Source organism: Lathyrus oleraceus, chromosome 3 (genome assembly GCF_024323335.1).
Source record: "Lathyrus oleraceus cultivar Zhongwan6 chromosome 3, CAAS_Psat_ZW6_1.0, whole genome shotgun sequence".
Classification (NCBI taxonomy): Eukaryota; Viridiplantae; Streptophyta; class Magnoliopsida; order Fabales; family Fabaceae; genus Lathyrus; species Lathyrus oleraceus.
In genome coordinates this window covers 500,895,323-500,903,206 of record NC_066581.1, presented here as the reverse complement: position 1 = coordinate 500,903,206, position 7,884 = coordinate 500,895,323, and the positions used below count along the sequence as shown (strand labels likewise).

Sequence of the window (7,884 nt, the reverse complement as noted above, 5' to 3'; positions counted from 1 at the left end):
CACAAGCATTGCCTCTTAAGGAGGGCTTCAGACAGGTGCCTGCCCACATAACAGGACAGGTCTTCCAGACTACATGAAGTCATAGAAATTATACCTCAGTGGTTAAGCAACCAAGCAAAGCAAAAGCAAGTTCAAAAGAACTCAAAGCAACTTAGGTACCTGTGAAAAATCTAAACCAATCAGTTTAACTGTACAGACAAACAATCAACAAGCAATAACAAACAGACAGACAATGTTCACAATGTGCAAGCCACAAGGCAAACTCAAATGAGTTAGCATCAACCTACAAAACACACAAGTGTTAGTAATCAAGAGCAAACAACAATGCTCAAATGAGGAAGCATCATCAACTATGGACTTGGATGTTTAAACCTGAAATCAAAGCCCACATGTAAGCCACAAACCACTAGGTCAAAGCCTAGGGTCAAAGATGGATCAAAAATTCAAAACAGAACATGAAATTTAACATGAATCATCTTCATTCCATCAAGAACAAATCTCAAAAAGTCCCACATCAAAATCATTAATCATATTCATTTCATGAGCAAAACATGGCAAGGCATGCAAATGGTGATCACATTGAGACATCAGAAGAAACAAATGCACATCAAATCAAAAATGACTCAAATAATCTTGGTAAAATTCATGAGTAATCAGGACATATAACATGGTCATCACACAAAAAATTAGAGGCATTGGACATCATTAGGCATGGCAATCACATAGCATAAAACAGACAACCAAATGTGTGACACAAATTGTCATACCAAGTTAGCATGAGCATAAAACAGAATGGGAGCATGGGAAAAATCTCAAACCAAAGCCAACATGTCACTCAACATGTCTAGAATTCACACACAAAATTTCAGAGGCATTGGATAAGAAACAAGCATTTTATGATCAAATGAATAAGGCAAGGTCAAACATACACATGCATTCAAACACCCTAGGACAAATCAATTTTTTAATCAGGCACAACTTGCAATTCAATAATCATAAAAAATTAGACAAGATAAGGAACACAATGCAAAAAATTGGAGATCAATTGGAGCATTTTTCATTTTTATATGATTTTTGGAAGTTGAGGAAAAATTTGAAAAAATAAAATGGAGCAAGCATTAGGAAATAGGAGGGAATGGAATAATTGGCAAGGCAATTGAGAAATGTCCTCGCTCGGTATCGAACCAAGGACGATTTTGAATCACAAACGTGCGCCAATCAAAACGCTGACATTTTGACACACAAAGCCCTAAACACGCGCTGCATGGCATTCAAATTTCGTAGCTAATTGCATGAGTTTTCCTAGCTAAATCCTAGCCAGTTTGTAGCGAAATCTGGAAAATGCATGAACTCAAGGTTGAAGATGAAGATCATGATGATCTTCATCTGAAATTTCCAGAAATGTTCAAAAACGCCCAGAAATTGATGAAACCTATGCCATTCGAATCATCATGCTACGTACATGCAAGATCAACTATTATTTCATGCAAAAACAACATAATCAAGCAAAATCGAAGAAAATAAAAAAGTGCATCCAAACTTTAATTGAACATAACTTTGTCAAAACAACACCAATTCACTCAAATTTTACATCAACATCATCACCAAACCATGATCTACACAAATATCACAAATATTTTGAGAATTATTGAGATCAAAAAACTGACCTCTTGATGAACAGAACTGGGAATCGCGTGCTACAAGCCTTGGCAATGCTTCAAATCTTCTCTACAGTGCTTCATGAAGTGTTTAATGATGAATGTGAAGCTCAAGTATGCACGAATCCAACAGATTTTGCAAGTTCCATGGATGCTTCAAGCTTTGCATATGGACAAAAATGGCACGGTTTGTTTTGAATTCAAGTCCAGTTCTACTCAGAAACCTCTCATGAACATGAATCAATCAAGAGAATGTGCTTTTGTGTGAAGAAATTTGGAAAAAGTTTGAGAGAAAATTTTGATGATTTTCTTGAATCTAGATCTGAAATGTTGCTAATGATCAAAAACAGTTATGATTAAGTATATATACCTCCTACTAATCATGTTTAAAACCAACTTAAGCCTAATGCAAATGTGATTAGTAAGTTAGAAGGTGTTTTGTGCAAAAATGAGTTTTTCACTTCATGCACCCCATGCACGTGAACAGTACTCTTTCAAGGCCCAAATCCACTTAAAATGAGTTCATGCAAGGTTTTGGATTGGTTTTGTATGCTCATGATCAACCAAAAAGATGTTATGCAATTTTCTTCCAAAAACTTCATGAGTGAGCACATGACTATGCAAATGAAATTCATGTCAAGTAATGGTATGCTTGGAAAGTACATGTTATAAGGATCAAAATGCAAAAAGAACCACTCATTTTGGAGTTTTGGTTTGAAAGTTATGTTCATTTGAACTTTGAAACACACTTTGCCATGATTGGACCATAACTCCTCAACCACACATGAGAAATCCATGATCTTGGACTTTTTGGAAATGGGAGAGAAAGATCTTAAACTTTTATGTTGGTAAAAATTTCATTTGAAGCTTTCTTGATGATGTAATCTTGAGTTGAAGTTGGTCCAAAATCTTCCAATTTTTGGAAAGTTCAAATTATAGGTCACCTGCTATTTTTGGAAAGTCTTGATCTGACCTCAAATCCTTCAATGTTGATGTTTGAAATGTCAAATGAGACTTGTTTGAGCATGAATGAAGCATCTCTAACCACTTCCCACCTCCAAATTCACAGTTGACTTTGCAGTTGACTTCTGTTGACTTTTGTGGGCCTCAGATGATTTGCACATGGACTGATGAGTTCTGAGCCTTCAACACTTGGCCAAACCATTTAAAAATGATCCTTGAATCATGTGAACTCATGGGAATCACCCTAGGGCTTTGATCTCATGGGAAATGCTCTTGTTGCCTTGCACAGTTGAATCTCCTGACCAGTCTTGCCTGATGAGATGCAATGACAATGCAATGTTAATGTGATGTTAATGACCTAAAAATGAAATGTATATACAAATGGGAGATGCAAATTTGAGGTGCTACACCAAGGATTTAGGCCCTCGTGCCTACATATCCTCATTCGTGCAATGAGGAAATCAGAGTTTTGTAGTTCGTGGAACTAGGACGGAAGCGTTAGTTATTTTTAGTGGACAATATTAATGTTCGCGTTCTACTGCTGACTGACTTGTATGCTCGAGCATGGGAGTTTTAAGCGTCTGTCTGTTTGCGGTAGAATGGATGAACTCAGATCGCACTCTAGCAGTTAGACATTGCTTGCTCGCACATGGAGGCTTAAGCATCATTCACGGTAGAACGGAAGTAACACGTCCTTTCTAAAAAGGTTTTAAACTGAAAATAAAGCCCAAAGGCAAAACTGAGTTTGATGAGGTGAGTTTGCTTTTATTTTGAAATGAGAGTCATGATTCGGATTGTACTAAAGTCTATGAATGGAGATGAATACAGTGAGAAACTGGGTCATTTGTCCCACACTCAAAGATATTCAAAATGGGGGTAGGAGTTCTCCAGTCTCATCCCTTCTCCATTGCTTAAGGCTCGTTTCGTACAATTCTAATCGTATGGTTAGCTGTTTTTGAATTTATTCACAAAATGGTTTTAGTTTTACTAGGAGAACAAAAGGAAAAGAAGAGAAACCCTGGGAGGTTGAAGTCTGATCTTCGGTCTAATCTTCATGCCTGTGTAGAAAGACTTATCAATTGTTCGATTTAAATTGCACTAAAGTCTATGAATAAAGATGAATACAATGAGCAACTGAGTCATTCGTCCAGTAGCCAAAGATATTCATATTGGGGGTAGGAATTCTCCAGTCCCATTCCTTCTCTACTAATTAAGGCTCATGATGTGCAGTTTGCATCATAATCGATGAGTGTTGAATTTGAATTTCCTTGCGGCTTCCTGTGATGAAGGGTTGTCTTTGAAGAATGAAGAGGCTTGACAATCAATTTGAATCAAATTATGCTAAAGCCTATGAATATAGGTGAATACAGTGAGCAATTGGGTCATTCGTCCCGTACCCAAAGATATTCAGAATGGGGGTAGGGATTCTCCAGTCTCATTCCTTCTCTATCACTTAAGACTCATGGCACACAACTTGGCTCATGATCGACAAGGATTAAATTTGACCTTTGTAGTGCTTGAATAATAGTCATGTCTTGTACTGATTTGAATTGCGTGAAGTCTTAATCTTGATCTTTAAATCTTGATTGAAGTTTGAGATCCAGTATCCAGTACATCTTGAGTGCAAGGACTTGCTTTATCAAGTGATCAAGGGTCTTTTGATCACTTGACTAAGCTTGGGGAATTAAGCACAATCAAAGGATTTAGTCGATCAAAGCGTACTTTAATCAACTTAATCAGTTGGGGAAAAGTTAGTTGAAGGTGAATACAACTACCTAAAGGGTTAGTGATCATTAGAATATTTCTACAACGCCTAGAATTAGGGGAGCATGCAAGATTAGATTATTTCTATATCTAGGGGCAAAACAGTCACTACCAACAAAATGAACCGACAAACCTAATGGTCAAAATATAACCCAAAATGAATTATGGAAAAAATCTACATTTAACCATATTATTTAATCTAATAATGAGTTAAATCGACAAAAAAAGGATTTACCATGATCTAATGGCTAATGATGTCAACTCATGGCAAGATTAAATCCAAAAATCTAATTTCTAACCACATGATGAAATCAAATTGAGAACAAAAAGATGATTAAATCTAATCGATCTAATTAAGTTACAATTCCTAATTGAACCTAATTAATCTAAATCAAATCCTAATCCATAAAAACCAAGAATCAAAATCTAATTAAAATTTTTGATTAAACTTAATCACATTCTAATTATCTAATTAATTCTAACTATGAATTAATATACTTAATCAAAAAATGTTAATTTCTAATATTTCTAACACTAAGAATTAATCTAATTCCTATCAGGATTAACAAAACATATTCTATATTATTCAAAGAAAAAACTAGAATTAAAATAAATTAAAGATTAATCACAAGAACAATGGGATTAAGATGAAAATGAGCTAGGAGCAAAATCATGGGCCTTGGGGGTGTAAAACGGATTAAGGTGTGAGGCCTGGAAACTGTTTGGGTTTGTTCGTTTGGACTTTTGAAATTGGTTCGGGCAGAAGGCCCAATTCTTGCCTTCATCCGACTCCATCACGAACGAGAAAATATGTTCTTGGAGAAGCCAATGCGATCAACGACGCCTCACACACGGACGCGACATCATCTTCTCTATGGTCACTAAGAGCTTCAACGTGAACAACACCATATCGCAGTGCAAACCTTCTAGCGTTTCAACGGCTCCACGCATCCTTCTCCAAGAACAAAATTAAAAAGAAGGTGACGAAAGAAAACAACTCCAAGGTCAATCTATGAGATTCAATCCAACTTTCAACCTTCTTACTCTATTCGTCCTGGTGTGCGCGAGATTGAAAATAATGAATTCGATATGAAGCAGAGAACTCACCGATTCAAAGTCTTGACGCAAACAGGTTCTAATCTTCTTGCCTTTTGCCTTCGATCTTCTTCTCCTGTTATGAACCGCTATTGTTCTGCTTCCGTTTCATTTTTCTGTTTTTGACCTGCTACTTCTCGCTCAAATCCGCTTCTATTTTCTTCTGTTGTGAATAATGCAGAGACTTCTTCGAAATTTTTGGAGGAGGTTGAGAATTGTGGAAAATGGTGAAATGTTGAGTTGAGTGTTCTATTGGTTAGGGATGGTTCCTTGAAGAAGTTGGAAGTTGAAGTTCTGTTGAGTTTTGCCTTCAGAATTTCTCCTTTTCTGTTACGCTTGCGTGTTCCTGTTGTTAGGCTTAGTTCATTCTCTTTCTTTTTCTCTGCAAGTGCGGTGCAAATAGTTGCAGATGATGAATCATGATGAATGCCTTTTTTTGGGTCAAGTGGGAGATACACAGGGTTCTGGAAAAAAGTGGAAAAAATCTCCCCGAGGTTTGTGATGCTTCCCCCTTTTTTTATCCTTAGTCAGAATTTTGTTATTCTGTTATCTCTCTTTTCCCAAATTTTGTTATGCGGTTATATTTCGGTTGAGGAATTGTTAGGGGTTAGGTCCATCGGTTATGAAAATCTAGAAGGTTATTTTTAAATCAGTATGGGTTTTATAAGAAGTTAGAGATTGAGGGAAATCGGTTCTGGCCCCTTAGAGATTGGAGTTCGGTTTAGTTATATGGAATAGAGAGTGTGAGTGAAGACTGATTCAGTTAGTTGAGTTAGTTAGAGAATGGTTGGTTGTTATTTTCTGTTACATGTTGAATGATATTAGTGGAGGATTCTGTTATTCTGTTATTTTTGTTATTTTAATTAGTTAACATTCCATTAATGTTAGTTGGCTTGGATTGAAGTTATTAAATGGTTGTTAATTTTGTTATCTTATTTCAGTTAGTTAGTCAATCGTGATTGGTGGAAGCGAATTGTCAAAAGTTAAATCATGCATATTATTTGTTGACTTGCACATGGCTTAGAATTATGTGAATGAGGATTTGCACTAAATATTGCATTGGCATGGTGTATTGTATGATGAATTGTATGGAGTTTGGATGGTTAAATGCAGGGTTGAACTGGTCATATTTCTTCTATCAATGCCATTGCAGGTGAATCTGAGTCCTGTATGTTCACAATCATAGTTCCCCGTTTTAATCTCCCAGAGTCGGTTGTGATTGCATATGATGGTCAGAAGAGTGTTGTTTCTCTGTTGGTTATTCGTTTGGCGGGCCATACGCCTTACGAGTCTGATAAAGTTGTGCCTTACAAGTATAATGCTACTATGGTAGAAGACGACAAAGAAGTGCCTATTCATGCTTTTTCGTTTGTTGTGAACATCATTGATGTAAGTGGTGTGAGCGAAATGGTAGGATATTTGCTGATGTAGCTCCTAAGAGGACTGAAGATATGGTGATAGAGAAATCAAGTCAAGAGAAAACTCATGTTGTACAAGTCGGCCAATCCAATGTTATGAATCAGAATGTTGATCAAGATGGGGTGTTGAAACTGATCAAGAAGAGTGATTTCAATGTGGTGGACCAGTTGTTGCACACTTCGTCCAAGATATTCGTGTTATCCCTACTGATGAGTTCGGAAGCACACCGAGAAGCTTTGTAGAAAGTCCTAGAGCAGGCCTATGTGGACCCTGACGTGACAATTGATTAATTTGATGGTGTTATGGCTAATATTACTGCATGTAACAATTTGAGCTTCAGTGATGAATGTAGTGGTAAATTCATGACCATCAAGTTATGGGTAAGCTTAACGTCAATAAAACTAGAGTCGCCATCGCGCTTTTATTGTTTCTAAAGGAAAAAGGAAAAGTACGAACAAAACCCAAAGATAAGAAGTTTTCAAATCAAAACTAATAAAATGCCACAGATTACAGGTAAGGGGGTTGGTTACACAAAGGGAAGGTGTTAGCACCCAAAGTGTCCTAGGTACTCCTAGGGAGCCCTTTTTTATGTGTGCATATCTTTTTGGTATAAAGGATGTTTGGTAAAATAAAGTGTGGGGATAAGAAAAGAATTTATTGATTATATTTTTGTGTTTGACAAGACCTTCGGTCTTATGCCTACGTACCAACATAAAAAATGAGAGATCAAAACCCCGTATTTCGTGGTAAAAATTTCAAAGGAGTTAGTGAATTGCTTTTAACAAAAGTTTAAGTAAAAGGGCACAAGAGGCCAAAGAGTTGAACGAGGTTTTCAGTTATTTTTGTCTTTTGAAATTTAAGTCAATATGGTTAAGTTTATTTACAAGTTTGATTTAAGAAAAAGTTTGAAAATTTAATGGCATAAGGCCAAAGTTTCTAATCATTAAAACGTGTCTAAGTTTGAAATCACAAGCAAAGAAAGTTT

The 7,884-nt window shown here is 36.4% G+C and overlaps 1 long non-coding RNA gene across 2 annotated transcripts; it reads left to right on the top strand.

Moving 5' to 3' along the window:
• The first annotated feature begins 5,189 nt into the window (after window positions 1-5,189).
• On the top strand, window positions 5,190-7,268 carry LOC127128384 (uncharacterized). 2 transcript variants are annotated; one of them, XR_007805878.1, is made up of 3 exons: window positions 5,190-5,517; window positions 5,662-5,974; window positions 6,634-7,268. It is a non-coding gene; the product is annotated as an uncharacterized LOC127128384 (long non-coding RNA). The 2 variants fall into 2 exon arrangements; XR_007805877.1 differs by having other exon boundaries at window positions 6,422-7,268.
• Window positions 7,269-7,884: the final 616 nt, after the last annotated feature.